Source organism: Tamandua tetradactyla, chromosome 11 (genome assembly GCF_023851605.1).
Source record: "Tamandua tetradactyla isolate mTamTet1 chromosome 11, mTamTet1.pri, whole genome shotgun sequence".
NCBI lineage: Eukaryota > Metazoa > Chordata > Mammalia > Pilosa > Myrmecophagidae > Tamandua > Tamandua tetradactyla.
Window position 1 is genome coordinate 101,965,310 of NC_135337.1, and position 16,091 is coordinate 101,981,400.

The window sequence follows — 16,091 nt, forward strand, 5'->3', positions numbered from 1 at the left end:
ATTGATGCCAGGAATCCATTTCACATCCAGATGATTACTTTTGATTTAGAGACCTGTCAAATAAAACAAGCCAAGCTGCCTTCTCCGTACCCAACATGCAAGGTGATGTACTGGTTTGAAAGGATTTATGTACCCTAGAAAAGCCATGTTTTAATCCTAATCAATCTTGTGGGAGTAGCGGTTTCTTCTAATTACATTTTAGTACTATAGGTAGGAAACTTGATTAGGTTATCTCCATGGAGATGTGGCTCAATCAGTTGTGGGTATTAAACTTGATTAGATGGAGACATGTCTCAACCCGTTCTATGAGGGTCTTGATTAGTTTACTGGAATCCTATAAGAGAGGAGACATTTTGGAGAGAGTCCCTTTTTAGAATGAGGAGCGAGTTGCAAAACCATGACAGAAGGATGAGAGGACTACAGAGTCTGCCAGCCAGTGGCCTTTGGAGATGAAGAAGGCAAACACCTTCCAGGGAGCTTCATGAAGGCAAGAGTCCTGGAGAGGAAGCTAGTAGACATTGCCATGTTCACCATGTGCCTTTCCAGTGGAGAGAGAAACCCTGAACTTCATCGGCCTTCTTGAACCAAGGTATCTTTCCCTGATACCTTAGGTTGGACATTTTTATAGCCTTGCTTTAACTGGGACATTTTCATGGACTTAGAACTATAAACTTGCAGCATATTAAATTCCCCCCTTTTAAAAGCCATTCTGTATCTGGTATATTACATTCCAGTAGCTAGCAGACTAGAACAGTTGGAGCATGGGCAGAGTGGGGAGGCCCACTGGAGTCATGGGGAGCTATTGCATGGAGCCTGGAGTGAGAAACCTTTCCTAATGAGGCCCAGATTCTGTACCCTGGCAGCCCCTAGCCCATTGCTCTCCATGGCACCTTCCTTCGTCTTCTGGAAGGTCCTTCCTTTTCTGTTACTTTCTTTGGCCTCATTTGATGAAGGTCTTTCAGATGAAGTCTTTTTTTTTAGGGCTGGGCAGCAGTTCTGCTTTTTGCCTATAACCTTAAATGGTCTCTTTAAGTCTTAAACTGCCAGCATTTTTTAGGTCAGTTTGGTTTTGGGTTTTTGTTTGTTTTGGACAATTTAATTCTCATGGGCATAATCCAATTTATATCTTTATGATTCCAACTGCTTTGAATTATTTTTGAGATATGAATTTTTATTTGTGTGTGTTTTGTTTTAGTTGGGGTTTTTAGCCTATAAAGTTTCCTAAGTAGTGACTCATAACCTAGTCTCTTCACTTAGAAACCAACTTAATCCATTCATAGGTTTTAACAGTGGCTGTGATGGTCATGCCCTTAAATGGTAATTTGCCATGAAGTTCACTCAGCATTTCTCATAATTTTTTTTTCTTTAAGAATTGGAAGAGACAACTTTTTAAACCTTATACAGCAAAAGGTAAAATTAGAAAAGCTTTGAAAGTTTTCTAGTCTTTCAAGATCCCATATTTCTAGTATTTCCTTAGTCCCTTTTATTTGTGCATGCAAGCCTGCTCTTTTTTCCTCTCAGCTCAGCAGTTCTCTAAGATACTCCTATAAAATGCATGAATAGTATCTGGGATATACTACTAACATTCAGTTCTTCAACCTCTATTCCTAAAATTTAAGCCAATAAGATAATAATATTTGAGTTTAAAGTTATTATAGGTGATGAATATATAACTCTGTGATTATACTGAGAGATACTGATTGTTCACTTTGATTGGACTGTATCATGTGTGAATAAAGCTGTAAAGTTATCATAGATAGCACCAGCATCAAAATTTACTTATACTGCCTATTGTTAGGGTTCGTGCTGTTTATTGTGTTAGAGTACCAATTTATTTACCAGTTAAGCCAAAAAAGATTTTTTATCTATCATACATTCCTGCCCCAAAATGAAAGGTAAGCTTTGGTTTTGCTCCTTTCAGCTCCACTCAGGTTCCCACAGAGGTGACCATTTTTTCTCTGTAACATTATTGGTCCTTGTAGCAGAGGAAAAAGATAACATGGCTCCTAAAGCTTCTGCTTAGAAGGGACATCTCTCACTTCCATTCACATGCCATTGGCCAAACCAAGGCAAATGTGGGTTATAAATTACTTACATGAGTTCATCAGGAAGGGGATATTGAATCAGCCTGAAGAGAAAGGCCCCCACAAAGGGGCACTGAATATGGATGAACAGAAATATAATCAACCACACCATGTCTATTTTGCTTGTATTTTCCACAGGAACTTTTGAAATCAGCTTGTCTGTATATTTAAGAACATGTTTCATTAGCACAATGTTAAATTAGTTTACTAACTTAAGGAGAATTGGTATCTCTGTGACATGGAATCTTCCCATCTATGAACATGGTATGTTTTTCCATTTGTTTTGCTCTTGTGTCTTTTGGAGTTTCTTTTGTCTAATCTAGTTTTGTACATTCTTGTTAAATGTATTTCTGGGTATTTTATCTTTCTATTATTATTGTATGAGGGCTGTACAGATGCAGACCCTTGATTTTACTTATCCTTTTTATAGTCTGCTAATTTACTGATTTTTACTATTTGAAGTAGTTTTTAGGTGATTCTCTTAGATTTCCTAGTGGTGAATTACATCTCATAAAATCGTGATCATTTTAACTTTTGTCTCTTTTCAATGCACTTACCATTACCAACTTGTATATTGTTAAATAATAGTGGTGATGGGACACCCTTATCACCCACTGTTTCCCCATAAAGCATGATGCTGACTTTTATCCTAAAATATATACATTTTATCACATTAAAGAAGAATACGTTTTATTGAGCTCTTTTATTACAAATGGGGAGGTATTTTTCAAGATACCATCTCAGTGTCTATGTGGATGATGTTGGATTTTTCTCTATAGAACTGTGAATACGAATTATAACAATAGATTTCTTAATATGTCTTCCTTTATTCCTAGAATAAACTCAGAAAATTCCTTCTCAGTCAACATGGTTTATTTTTCTTCCTCTATCAGTAAATATTAGTGTTTCCTCAGATTCTGCATTTGTTACTTTTCTCCTCTCAGTCTTTTAGCATCTCTTTGAGGCATTTCATTGCTTTGGCTACCACTAAAATACTGATGCTTTCCAAGTGCTTATCTTCATCTTAGAGCTCTCTTCAGAGCTCTAGGATCATATAGCCTGCTGCCAGTTGGACATCCCCAGACATTGGGTCACAGATACTCAAACAGTACACACCCAAGATCCATCTCAATTCTTCCTTTCATATTTGTCATCTGTTTTTCCCAATTTCAGTTTATAGCTCCATTATCTACCCAGCTGCCCATGTGGATACCTGGAAGTAAAGTCCCCTCTCACCCCCTGCAAGCAGATTAGGACCAAGTTCTGCTATTGCTTTCATTTGTTTGTGTTTGTTTGTTTGTTAGGATTAACTCCCTAATCTGCATTCTTACTGCTCTGTTACTTTAATACCTCCCTGGTTTCTTCCCCTCCAACTCTCCCTTCAGCCACTCTCCATTCCCCTTTCAGGTAATGAGCATTCACATACAGATCTTTACATCTGTGATTTCCAAAGTGGTGGATAGTCACCCTGAGCTGAATACAAGCAATCTGTTGGGATGTGGGGAGAAAATAGTAGGAAATCTGTATACATAATTTTAATTTATAATAAGAATGCATATATAAAAAATGTTATTGTTGAGATAAATTGTCTAATGTAGAAATGCAGGATTCTTCCATTAGCAGTTTCTTGAATACCTACACTGCCTGCTGCTGGGCTGTTGTGGCTCCTTTAGCTGGTTGTGTACTTCATATCTTTGTGGGTTGACTTAAGCTGTCACCTCATATTGGTGAGAATACATTCCTGTTGAAGGCACAAATGTCTTTGGCTCTTCACTGAAGTGCAGCTTAATAATACAAAATAGAACAATTTTTCCTCCTTTGTAAACCTTGAACATGTTTCTTATTTAGTTTCTCTAGCACATTTTTGCAGGTATGCGTTTATATTTATGTCTCCATACCAGGCTATAAGCTCTCTGTAGGAGCAAGATTTTATGTACCATTTTATTCCTATCACTGAGGACAGATATATAAGGGAAACGTAATAATATTTTTAGGATTTAATAAATTGTTAGAGAGGCAGGATATTTCTATGGCTTCTCTTTCTCCCTCAATACAGATTGTAAAGGAAGGTATATAGTAAGTATTTTTCAAAAGATATACATACCCACATACATAGAATGAGTTCCCATACATCATGTTCTTGTGACCCAGTATCGATGAATGAATTAAGGAGGAATGTGCCATTACAGGGGTCACTGTCTTTTGAGGATGTGGCTGCGGGCTTCACCCAGGAGGAGTGCCAGCATCTGGACCTTGCTCAGAGGACTTGTACAGGGATGTGATGCTGGAGAGCTACAGCAGCCTGCCCTCTCTGGGTGAGTGAAACTTCCCCAGTAACTCCCAGGGGCCACCATCTGTTTTCTTCATTAATAAGTATATAGACCATTTACAAAGTTTAATATTATTAAGTTTGAGATTCTGTACTAAAAAGAATGTACCCTCTCTCAAATTGGCTCTTTCATTACAAGCTTCTAAAGCTGTGCTGTTGTCTTTCTTCAAAGGCCCTGGAACTGAAGCGTTTTGGCACAACCCCTATATTATTTCCCACTAACGGCACATTGCATTCCCAAACCTGAGGTGATCTTCAAGTTGGAGCAAGGACAAGAGCCCTGGACATTAGAAGGACTCTCCAGCCACTGCCTCCCAGGCCTGTCTTTGCATACTGGGTGAGGGGACAGCAGGGGAAATTAGATCTAGATCTTGAGGGCAATTCAGCTTTGAGGACCTTTTCAGCAAATTTTGTCCTTAGGTGCCATACCAGAGCACAGCTAGTCTACTTGCATCAGACACATACTTAATGCAGTCTCCCAAGATTGCTTTCATGTAAGAGCTCACTCTCTTTTTTCCCACTGAATATTTTCTTAGATTTATCCCAAATACAATCCCCACCTGGCTCTTCTTAGACTTTTTCCTTGGTTAGTCTCTTTCTCTAGATGCTCAGTTGTCTATCTTTCATCTGTTATCATGGGTTCTTTCCTTTCTGGCCTTTATTTGTATATTCATATGCATGTTAAATGGGCAGCTTTTAGGTGCTGGTCATTTCATGGTTGTGGAGATACCAGCACTGATCAAATAATGTCCCTCCTTTCATAGAGCTTATATTCCATTGAGAGAGAAGCAAGAATGAATTTGTAATATGTTAAGTCATACAATAAGAACACTTTACTAGGGTAAGAGAGGAAAAAGAACCAGGAAGGGTGTTTAGAGAATGCAGTTTTAGAGGGATTTTTTAAAGTGTTTACTTTGGGACAGTTTTAAGTTTAAAATTAAATTTCCAAAATTTAATATGTTCTGTTTAGTTAGATACAAAATCTGTAGTTAAGGGTGGACATCAGAATTAAAGTTGCAAATTTAAACATGATTAGCTTAATGATGGTCTTTAAAGGTGCACAAAGTGGGGAGGCCTCTTTGGGGCAACACAGCATTCCAACATCATGAAGCAGAGGAAGATCCAGCAAAGGAATGTGGAAAGAGGCAGCCTGAGGTAGAAGATGAACTAAGAAATCACAGTCTTCCTAAAGCCAAAGGAACCAAGAGTTTCAAGAAGGCAGCCAGACTTATGGTTTCAAGGTGGAGTTTAAAGACAGAATTTTTCCCTTTTTCTTTGTGGAATGATTCTAAAGCAACAGAGAATGAGAAACATATAGGGGATTCCATTTTCAATGAAATGAGGAGACTGCTGTATTTGTCGGGGTTCTTCAGCGAAAGAGAACTGATTTAGAAAATGTAGGATTTGATGGTAAACCCAGGCTGGAAGATGATCAACTAAGAGAAGAAATTGCCCCCAGCAGGGAACAGCAAACACACCACATGGCAAGGCTGATATTCCACTTGTGAGATGTTTGTGCACCCTTGTGTTCTAGTTTGCTAGCTGCCAAATGTGATAAAACAAAAAGAACAGCTTTTAAAAGGGGGAAATTTAATAAATTGAAAGTTTACAATTCTCAGCCCATGAAAATGTCCCAGTTAAAGCAAGGCTGTAAAAATGTCCAATCTAAGGCATCAGGGAAAGATACCTTGGTTCAAGAAGGCTGATGAAGTTCAGGGTTTCTCTCTCAACTGGAAGGGCACATGTTGAATGTGGTGATGTCTGCCAGCTTTCTCTCCAGCCTTCTTATTTCATGAAGCTCCCCCAGGGACGTATTCCTTCTTTATCTCTAAAGGTCTTTGGCTATGTGGGCTCTTGTGGTTGTTTTAAATCTGCTCTGTTGCTCTCACCCTCTCTCCAAAATGCTTCTTCTTTTAAAGGATTTCAGTATTAATGAAGACCCCCCTGGAATGGGTGGAGTCATATAACCCTCTAATCCAAAATTAATACCCACAATTGGGTGGGTCACATCTCCATGGAGATAACCTAATCAAGTTTCCAACCTATAGTACTGAATAGGGATCAAAAAGAAAAGTCTTCCTCCACAAAACTGGATTAGAATTAAAGCATGGCTTTTCTAGGGTACATAAATCCTTTCAAACCAGCATACCTTGCTTCGCAGCTAGATTTGAAGCTTGGGTTATAAGGCAGTCCCTTTAAAGAAAAAGAGAATATTGGTACTTTTTCAAATGTAATTTGGTATTGAAGGAAAAAACAGAAAATATCCTGGACACAAGTTTACTAGTAAAGATCCCACCTTAGTTGCTGAGGGATGACAAGAACACACTATGGGTTCTTCCCTGTTGCTCTAGATTGCTGATAGTGCCTCTGGCATTTCCCCCTGAACACCCTTGTCTACTAGTTTCCTTGTTACTCTGTTTATTTTTTTTTTTTTGGCTCTCCTCATTTTCTGCATGTTTCTCTGTCCCTGGATGAGTCACCTTTCCATAAATTTGATGTCTTCAGTTTGTTGTTGAAGGTTATAGTTGTAGAGTGCTCAAAAAAATTGCACATGTGGGCATTTATAGTTTCTTCTCCCTTTTTTCATTTCTGTTTGGTCTAAGGGTAAAAAACAAAAACAGGCTCTTAGGATTGTTTTCATTTTGTGAGACTGTGACTGAAACTAAAAAGTCCACCTCAAAAATACCTGTACTAAATCCTGTTCTATATGAAACAGATGTGGTTCATAGATGTGAAATTTTTTTCTCATTTTAGATGTCCAGAAAATAGTTGACCTGATGGAGAGGAGTTGGGAAAATCAAGGCAAACATTTTTGTCACGTTGTAATCATCAACAAAAAAACATCAACTGAGAAAGGTGAATTAGGAAAAATGTTTAATTTGAGCACAACACTTTTTCCTTTAAGAGAAGTAACCTGTGGAATGAGTTCAAACCATATTTCAAAATTTATTACAAGTAATGGAAACTATATGAGGCCTGAGGAGTTTAGTGGATGTCAGAACTTGCTTCTTCCTGTTAATCCTGATCAGATGCATGCTGGAGAGAAACCTTATGACTTTACTCTAATTGGGAAATCCCTCAGACAGAGTGAACATTCTATTCATCACCAGAATATTCAAACTTTTGAATGTAGTGGTCAAGGGAAGCCTTTCAACAAGGAGACAATATTCTTTACACACAAGAGGGCTCATATAAAAGAGAAACCCAGTAAATCTAATGAATGTGGGAAAACCTTTTGTGAGAAACCAACACTCCTTAATCTTCATAGAGCTCATTTGGAGGAAAAACACGATGAATGTAATCAAAGTGAGGATTATTTCAGCAAGAAATTACACCTCACTCGGTTTCAGAGAATTCACTTGAGAGAAAAAACTTGTGAATGTAGTGTATGTGGGAAAACCTATAAAATGTTTTATCCCAGTAAACATCAAAAAGTACACACAGGGAATAAGCCCTATAAATGTATTGACTGTCAGAGAACATTCACTGGTAAATCAACCCTTATAGTACATCAGAGAACACATACTGGGGAGAAACCCTATGCATGTAATGAATCCTTCTGCCATAAATCAGACCTAACTGTTCATCAGGGAATCCACACAGGGGAGAAACCCTATGAATGCAATGACTGTGGCAAGACTTTCTACCAGAAGTCAGCCCTCACTGCACATCAGAGAACACACAAGGGGGAGAAACCTCATGAAGGCAGTGAGTGTGGTAAAACTTTCCACAAAAGGTCAGTCCTTATTGCACACCAGAGAACTCACATGGGAGAGAAGCCCTATGAGTGTCAGAAGTGTGGAAAATCCTTCAACCATAGGCCAGCCCTAATTGTACACCACAGAACCCATGCAGGAGAGAAACCTTACAAATGTAATGAATGTGAAAAATCCTTCTGTGTGAAGCCAAAACTCACTGTAAATCTGAGAACTCACACAGGGGAGAAACCTTATGAATGTAGTGAATGTGGGAAGACCTGTGAGAAGTCAACCCTTAATAAACATCAAAGAACTCACACAGGGGAGAAACCCTATGAATGTAATGAATATGGAAAAACCTTCTGCCAGAAGTTGCACCTCAGCAAACATCAGAGAACTCACACAGGGAAGAAAATGAGTATGACAGAAACTGGCTGTGTGCTTACCAATGCCCACTTTTTTTTTCTCTTGGGCACACAGCCTACATTTCTCAGCCTCCATTCAGTATGGGTGGGCCCATGTGACTTCAGTTCTGACCAGTGGAATGTGGGCAAAAGTGGTATTCATTATTTCCAAGCCTGGCCTGCAAAACACATGACATGGTCCTCCATAATTTCTCATTTGTTGAGCTAAAATGGAGCCTAACCCCAGGTGACCTTGGGAGCCATAGTTGAAGGTAGCAATCATAATTTAAGACAGAGTGAATTAAATGGGAATAGCAGAAATCTCACCTTTACCCCCAAATCAGTGTTGGACTTTATGGGAATGAGAAATAAATACATACTCTTGTTCTATGTTTTGATGTCTTTGTACTACAACAGACCCACCCTGCCGTAGGTACACATTTTGTGAATGTAGAAAGCCGCCTGTGAGAAGTTACCATTCCTTGTATATCAGGGAATTTACACAGGAGAGAAACCTTTATTGTTACCTTTCATCCCCAAGTCAGTTAATGGAAAAGTTAAATAAATCATAGGGAGAAACAAATCCTGCAACAAATGAAGGGACGCCTCTATCAAGTAGGGAGAGCTCACTGAACCATTAGATAACTGAGGATGAAGTATAAAACCCTATAAATATTTTTAATTTATAAAGATTTTCAGCAAAACTTTAAATTTTATTGTATATCAGAATTTGTAATGAGAAAGCTATCAGTTTAGGTAGATGAAAATTTTCAAATAGAAATGTTTATTTTCATTGAAAATAGAGCAATATATAAAAATTGTTGACTGTAAATGAGTCAGTGTATGGGGGGTATTTGGATTCCCAGTGAACATTTGGCAAGGTCTGGAGGCATTTTTGTTTGTCACAACTAGGGGGTACTACTGGTATCAATTGGATAGAAACCAGGAATGCTGCTAAACATTGTGCAGTATGCAGGACAGCCTCCACAACAAAGAATCATCCAACCTGAAATGTTAGTATTGCCAAGGTTGAGAAATCCTGCTGTAAACATATTTTCCTGAGAATGTATGCATTTTTAAAGCTCGGGAAAAAATCTGCAACTCAGGACAATGCACACAAGATATGTGGGGTTTAAGTTTATAAGCATGTTATATTAGAAATTTTGCTTAACAGGATCCAGCATCACTGTGGGGAGGAAATACCCTTAGCTTAATAAACACTGTGACTTATATTAGGATTTTCCATACTCAAAGACACTATTGCCTTTTTGTATCATGCTTAATAAGTGTAAAGCATTATGCATATTTTCTAGTCTAAGTTTTTTACTGTATTATGTAAAGAAGACAATGTTTTCTAACATTTGAAGCTAATACGGAGATAGCCAATGAATTGAGGCTAATAAAAATGTTATGTACATAAAAATGCAAAAAAGTGGGCACTTAATTGCTAATAGCTTAAGCCTGAGTTAGTTTAAACAGCAATTATGAACAATAGTGCCCATTTCATTCTACTCAGGGAATAGTTTCTTGAAAGAAGTTTTCCCTTCCTTTCCTTTCCTCATAGTTTTAATGGAGCACCAAGTACTGTGTTATTGAGGAATCTTCATTTGCCTTTAGAATGATGGTGTGTCTGTTTTTTCCTGTTAAGGACAAATGACAAATGCAGGCGCCACCACTTATTAGCTGTATGACCTTGGACCTTAACCTCTCTGAGCCTTGGTTTCTTTGTATTCAAAAAGGAGTTACAACCTGCATCAAGAAGCAAGGAGTAAAATAATTTAAGGTAAGGAAAGTGTTCAGAATATTGCCTGCCATGTAGTAAGCACTTTGTAAACTTTTTGATGATGGTGATTATCATAATTTACAAATAATGCAATTTTTTGTACCAACTAATAAGTTGGAAGAAGGCTGTAAGAGGCTGTTTGGCTACCCAAGAGTCATCTCCAGTATTTGGACATCTTGATATGATTTTGTTTTCCATGTCTAACACAGAGGTTTACTCAGAGAGATATCTTGATTGAGCTCTTCGTGGTTGGCATAAACTAATCTTTTTTTTTTTTTAATATTTTTATTGACAAATCTTCACAAACATACAGTCCATATATGGTATACAGTCAATGGCTTATAACATCATGACATAGTTGTGTATTCTTCACCATGATCATTTTTTGATTAAACATAACCACATACAAACACATTCTTACCATATGATCATTGCATTCTTGTTATATAATCAATAACTCACAAAATCACCACATAGTTGTATATTCCTCATCATGATTATTTCTCAGAACATTTACATCAATTCAGAAAAAGAAACATAAAGAACACAGAAACAAAAACTGAAACATACCATACCCATTACCCCTCCCTTTCATTGATCACTAGCATTTTAATCTACTATATTTATTTTAACATTTATTCCCATTATTCATTTATTTTTAATCCATATGTTCTACTCGACATAGACTAATCTTTTCAATGATTTTTGGGGGGTGGACATGTGATCCCACTCTTCCCAATGAGACATTGGGAGAATCACTCTATGGCACATCTGAAAAAAGTTTTTTGAAAGAAGACGACAAGGAAATGTTGTTCTGCTGACATCACTGCTTGTGGACATGTCACAGGTTGCACATTGCAGCACTGAGACACAAAGCCCAAGAATGGCAGAGCAGAAAGAAGACAGGTGCCTACAGGAGTGGTGACATGGCAGGGCTGCTGAATTAGCCAAACACAGAGCTGCTCTGTTTTGTAACTTAGGTAATGTGTGTGCTGTCTATTGCTGTGTGAGAAACTACCACCAGGATAATCTCTCTTGCTCTGGTTGACTGAGAGTGAGCCTTATGTACCTTAAGCACAGGAGTGGCAGCCCATCCCTTGCTCTATTGTGTTGGTTAGAAGCAAGCCACAGTTTCTTCCTGCATTCAAATGCAGAGAATTATACAAGAGTAGACTTATGAGAGCTCACTTTAGATGTATTTGCTACATGTAGATTATCATTTTTGTCTGAGGCAGTTAGGTTTTGGGTTTCTGTTACTTAGAGATGAAGGCTTCTTAATTGTCAGATACATTTTTATGAATTCACTTCAGAAATGTTACATACCATGGTTAGAAAGTAGAATGACTGCTTTTGAGAAATTGCCTGAAGGCTGGCTATTACTACATCCTGGACAACTCTATATAACTCTTTATAATATTTTTATATGTTATAGAGTAAATACTCTTTTTTTCTTCATTTTCACCCGTTACATTGATTCTTGGTGATTATATTTAAAATCTATGTCAGCTTCCTTTCCTTATCCACAAATCCCTTTCTGCATACTGATTGGATTTGCACTAAATTTTAGTTCTCAGTGGGGATACACACACAGGGTGAAATCACCCATGTGGCCTGAGCCACTGTAAAGCAACCAGGCAACAAAACCAGGGATGGGGGCTTAGGCCTCTCCTGCTCTTTATCCCATCCTGGTGATAGGCCTACAAGTCACCCATGGGCATCTCCCACATACTGATTACAAGATGCAGACCTTTAGTACAAGTAAAAATAAAGATTTGAAGGAAAAGATATTAGAGTCTATGTATTATGAGAACATTACACAGAATAAACCCAAAATGGCTATACTTATTCTACACAGAGTGCAGTTTAAGGCAAAAGGCATTTTTAGAGAGACCCAAATTTATAAGCATAGAAAAGTTAATCTGGCAGGATGATGATGTAAGAATTCTAAATGTCTATGCAACTAACAATACGACCCCAGTGAAAACTGGTAAACTTAAAGGGGAGGTAGAGAAATATACAATTCTGGGGGGAGGCATGTACCTACCTCTCTCCACTGGGTTCAGAAAATGAGTGAGGTATGGAAAATAGAGGTAAGAAACTAATGAAACCAGATAAATTATAATAAAATGATCAGCTTAGCATTCAAAGCAGAATGCCCCAAATGATGATTTTTATTGATATATTACAACAGGCCAAGAAAATACTAACCAACAGCACAGCAAAAATCCCAAAGCACTGGGGAAGCCAGATTATCATCTTGAAAATGTGTGGAGAGCTTATCAGAGTGCGGGCTCTGCTGAAAGTCTTGTGAGGAAAAAGCTGGGAGGTCCATCCAACCTGCGGACTGGGAGGTGGCTCAGGCTATGGGAGTTTCCATCCCGCAGAGGGGCCTCAGTATGGCCAGTATGGTTCCACGTGCCCCTGGGGAACAGGAGCTTGTGGGGTGACTTCTCACTCCCCTCAGGATTCCCTTGAGACTCAGGCCCCAAAGGCAAGAGCATGGCAAGGTGAGGGGAAGGAAAGGGGCAAGGTAGGCCTGCACACTGCGAAGACAGGTGGCCACACACTCTTCTTCCCTTGGGTCTCAGACTGGCAGGTGCACGAGTGTGTGAAGTGAGGTCAGGAAGGTGGAGGGGCCAGGCTGAGAGGGCAGGGAGAAGCCCCTGCACAGGCAGGACTGCAGGGCCCAACGCTGGTGGGTTTCCTGCAACTAGTCATGCCGGCACCAGGTAGTCAAGGGGCCACAGCATGACGGGCAGAGACTACCGCTCCCGGTCTACTGGTGGGGATGACATGAGGATGGGCATGTTTGCTACTTGCTAAAACATTCGCTGCTTGCCAAAAATCCTGGGCCGTGGTCCTTGGTTCTTCTGCTGCTCCCTCACCACTGTGTCTAGCTTCCACCTGGGCCCATCGTGTTGTACTGATGGAAAGTGGAGCTGAAGCAAACAAGCTGATACTAGTAAGCTGCTTGCTGGGCCATGACCAAAAAACCCTGTGAATCTGACCTAATAGTTTCCAGTCTTCTGCCAACGACTGTGAAATAGTAACATGCTAATAGGCTAAGATACTGACTTTCAAGCTGGATAAATCCTTAGACTCTTCACAGTTGTGGACAAGGATTGCGCTGAGTGGGCCTGGCCAGAGGAGCATGGAGAGGAGAGGGGTGGAGAGGAGAGAGGTCAGGGTCCAAGCTGGCTGGGCCCTCCTTCCCTGTGCAGCAGATGTTGAACTCACAGTCTCTGAGCAAAGCCAGGAGTCTGGGGAGGTACCATTTGTCCATCCTTCCATCAGTACCACAAGATCTTATCACTGTAGCTTCTCCTGTAGAGTAAATCCTCCCACAGTGTTCATTTTCAACTGCCTGTATATGCTTGACCCTTTGTGTTTCATATTCATTTCAGAGTCCTCTTGTGTTTTTACACAAAAACACCTGCTACAATTCTTACTGAAAATTGTAATGAACTTATGGAACAATTTATGGATCTTTACAGTTATGAGTTTCCAATGCATGAACATGATCTATTTCCATTTGTTATGTCTTTTAAAATTTCTCTAAGCTGGGTAGTTTGTTATGATGAAATATTTTTTAATCATTACATTAATTCCTAGGCACATGATTTATTTGATACTATTGTAAATATCTATTTTTAAATTTCCTTTTCCTATTTGTTGCTGGCTGTATTTATTCTAACAGGCCTGGATTTGGCCTTAGCTGTTTTGCTGAAGAGATGTACCTAAAAGTTACTGACCCCTTGTCAAGACATGAAATGTTGCTTTACAAGTCATGGGTCTGAGCTGTTGTAGTGCGGGTCATACCAGTTCATCAGTATTGTTTATTGATAACTGTAAGATTGATAATTGGTCAAGTTGTTAGCTGGGCTTGGTGAGAACATGGGAGGCTCTGCTGTCAGGGCTGGGTACAGGGCAAGGATATACCTGCATGACCACCAGGCTGTTGATGAAACTCTAGCCTAGTCTCCATTTAGGACTCCCTGGTTCTGAGGCACTCCATTCACATACTTCTTTTTTCTGATCTGAGATAAAGTGCACCCAGGTACACCCCTACAGAGAGAGGAAAACTGGAGTCTGTGCCCAGCCTTTCCAAACCCTTAGACCCCTTGTGAGGCAGCCTTTGTCATAAAGAGTTAATCCAGAAGGCTTGGGGTGTTCAAACCCTGCACAGACCCTCTAAGCCTTTGAAATAGCATAAGAAGAGTGTCTCTGTATACCTGGGCAAGAGAGTTTATAACTGTGATTTATGGTGATGGTCTTGGCTCATGCACAAAGGGCTTCACCTGTGCTGGAGACTAATTAATTAAGGACAGCCATGCAGACATTCCTTGATTGACTTGAACCCCCAATAAAACCCTTAGATGCCAAGTGTGCCGGTTTGAAACTATTATGTACCCCAGAAAAGCTATGTTTTAATCTTCATCTAATCTTGTGGGGTCAGACCTATTGTTTAGGGTGAGAAATTCTGATTGCACTGTTTCCATGGAGATGTGACACACCTATTGTGGGTGCAACCTTCTGGTTAGATGGAGATGTGACTCCACCCATTCAAGGTGAGTATTAGTTTATTGGAGTCATTTAAATGGGGAAACATTCTGGAGAAACCACATGTGCAGATGCTTGGAGAACAGTAGCTTCAGAGCTGACAGAGACACAGATGTTTGAAGATGTTCAGAGAATCAACAGAGCCAACACAAGACCTAGTCATTTGGAAATGCAGAACCCAGCAGACATCACCATGTGCCTTCCATGAGATGCTAAGCAAACCAGAACATGGAGAGAGACAAGGGAAGCCAAGAGATGAAAGCCAATCCTGGAGAACCCAAGAGAGGAACCTCTACAGGAAACAGAGACTGAAAGCAATGGAATCCAGGAACATGGGACCAGCTGATGCCAGCCACGTGCCTTCACAACTGACAGAGGTGTTCTGGATGGCATCAGCCTTTCTTGAGGGAATGTAACCTTTTGTTGATGCCTTAATTTGGACATTTACACAGTCTTAGAACTGTTACTCACAACTTTAATAAATTCCTCCTTTAAAAGCTGTTCCATTTCTGGTATTTTGCATTATGGCAGTTTGGCAAACCAAAACAGCAGGCTTAGGTGAGCTTCCCTAGTTGAAGTATTCCATGTGCATTGTCACACATAGTTGCTGGAAGAATTAAGAGCTGTGCACACAGCTCCCCTGGGAGAGGACAAGTGGAAGCTTGTGCCTGATCACTCCTAGATCCTGCCCTATACCCCTTTCCCTGCTACTGATTTTATTGTGCTGTCTTGATGTAATAACCATAACTGCAAGTAAAACAGTTTTTCTGAGTTCTGAGTCCTACTAGTGAATCATTGAACCTGAGGGTGGTCTTGGTGGCTATGAAGCTTATCTTAACTTGAGGCATGTCCTTATTTTAATGCTGTTTCTATATTGTATCCTTTTCCTGCAATAAATTGAAGATTCCTAAGCATTTGCCATTTTGGGCCTTGTGCAGTGGTATGTAAGACATATAAAGTTGATTTTGTAATATTTACTTGTTTTTAGAAAACTTTTATACCATCTTACTTCTGTCATTTATCTGTGCATTCTTTTAGTTATTTAAAAGTATATAATTATAGCTTCTTATGCCTTTATTTCTTGCCTTGTTTTACACTCTAGAACTTCCATAATAACTGCAAGTAGTATTTGGATACTTGTCTTGCTCTCAACCCAGAGAATGTGCTTTAAACATTTTACCAATAAGTACAAAGGAAGTTACTGTCTGTTCCTAGATTTTGATGAGTTTTTAT

At 39.3% G+C, this 16,091-nt stretch overlaps 1 long non-coding RNA gene across 26 annotated transcripts in view; it reads left to right on the forward strand.

The window, feature by feature from the left end:
• LOC143650890 (uncharacterized) overlaps positions 1–16,091 on the forward strand; it is a 148,267-nt gene that overhangs the window by 28,845 nt on the left and 103,331 nt on the right. For 16 of the 26 annotated variants that reach the window (XR_013159729.1, XR_013159723.1, XR_013159736.1 and 13 more), the window contains 6 exons: positions 2,223–2,348; positions 4,274–4,399; positions 4,586–4,750; positions 7,168–7,269; positions 10,164–10,298; positions 12,490–15,358. This is a non-coding gene — a long non-coding RNA (uncharacterized LOC143650890). Of the gene's footprint in view, positions 1–11; positions 1,411–2,222; positions 2,349–4,273; positions 4,400–4,585; positions 4,751–7,167; positions 7,270–10,163; positions 10,299–11,145; positions 15,359–16,091 lie in introns of those variants that run through there. The other 10 variants (XR_013159735.1, XR_013159732.1, XR_013159738.1 and 7 more) reach the window with 6 other exon arrangements.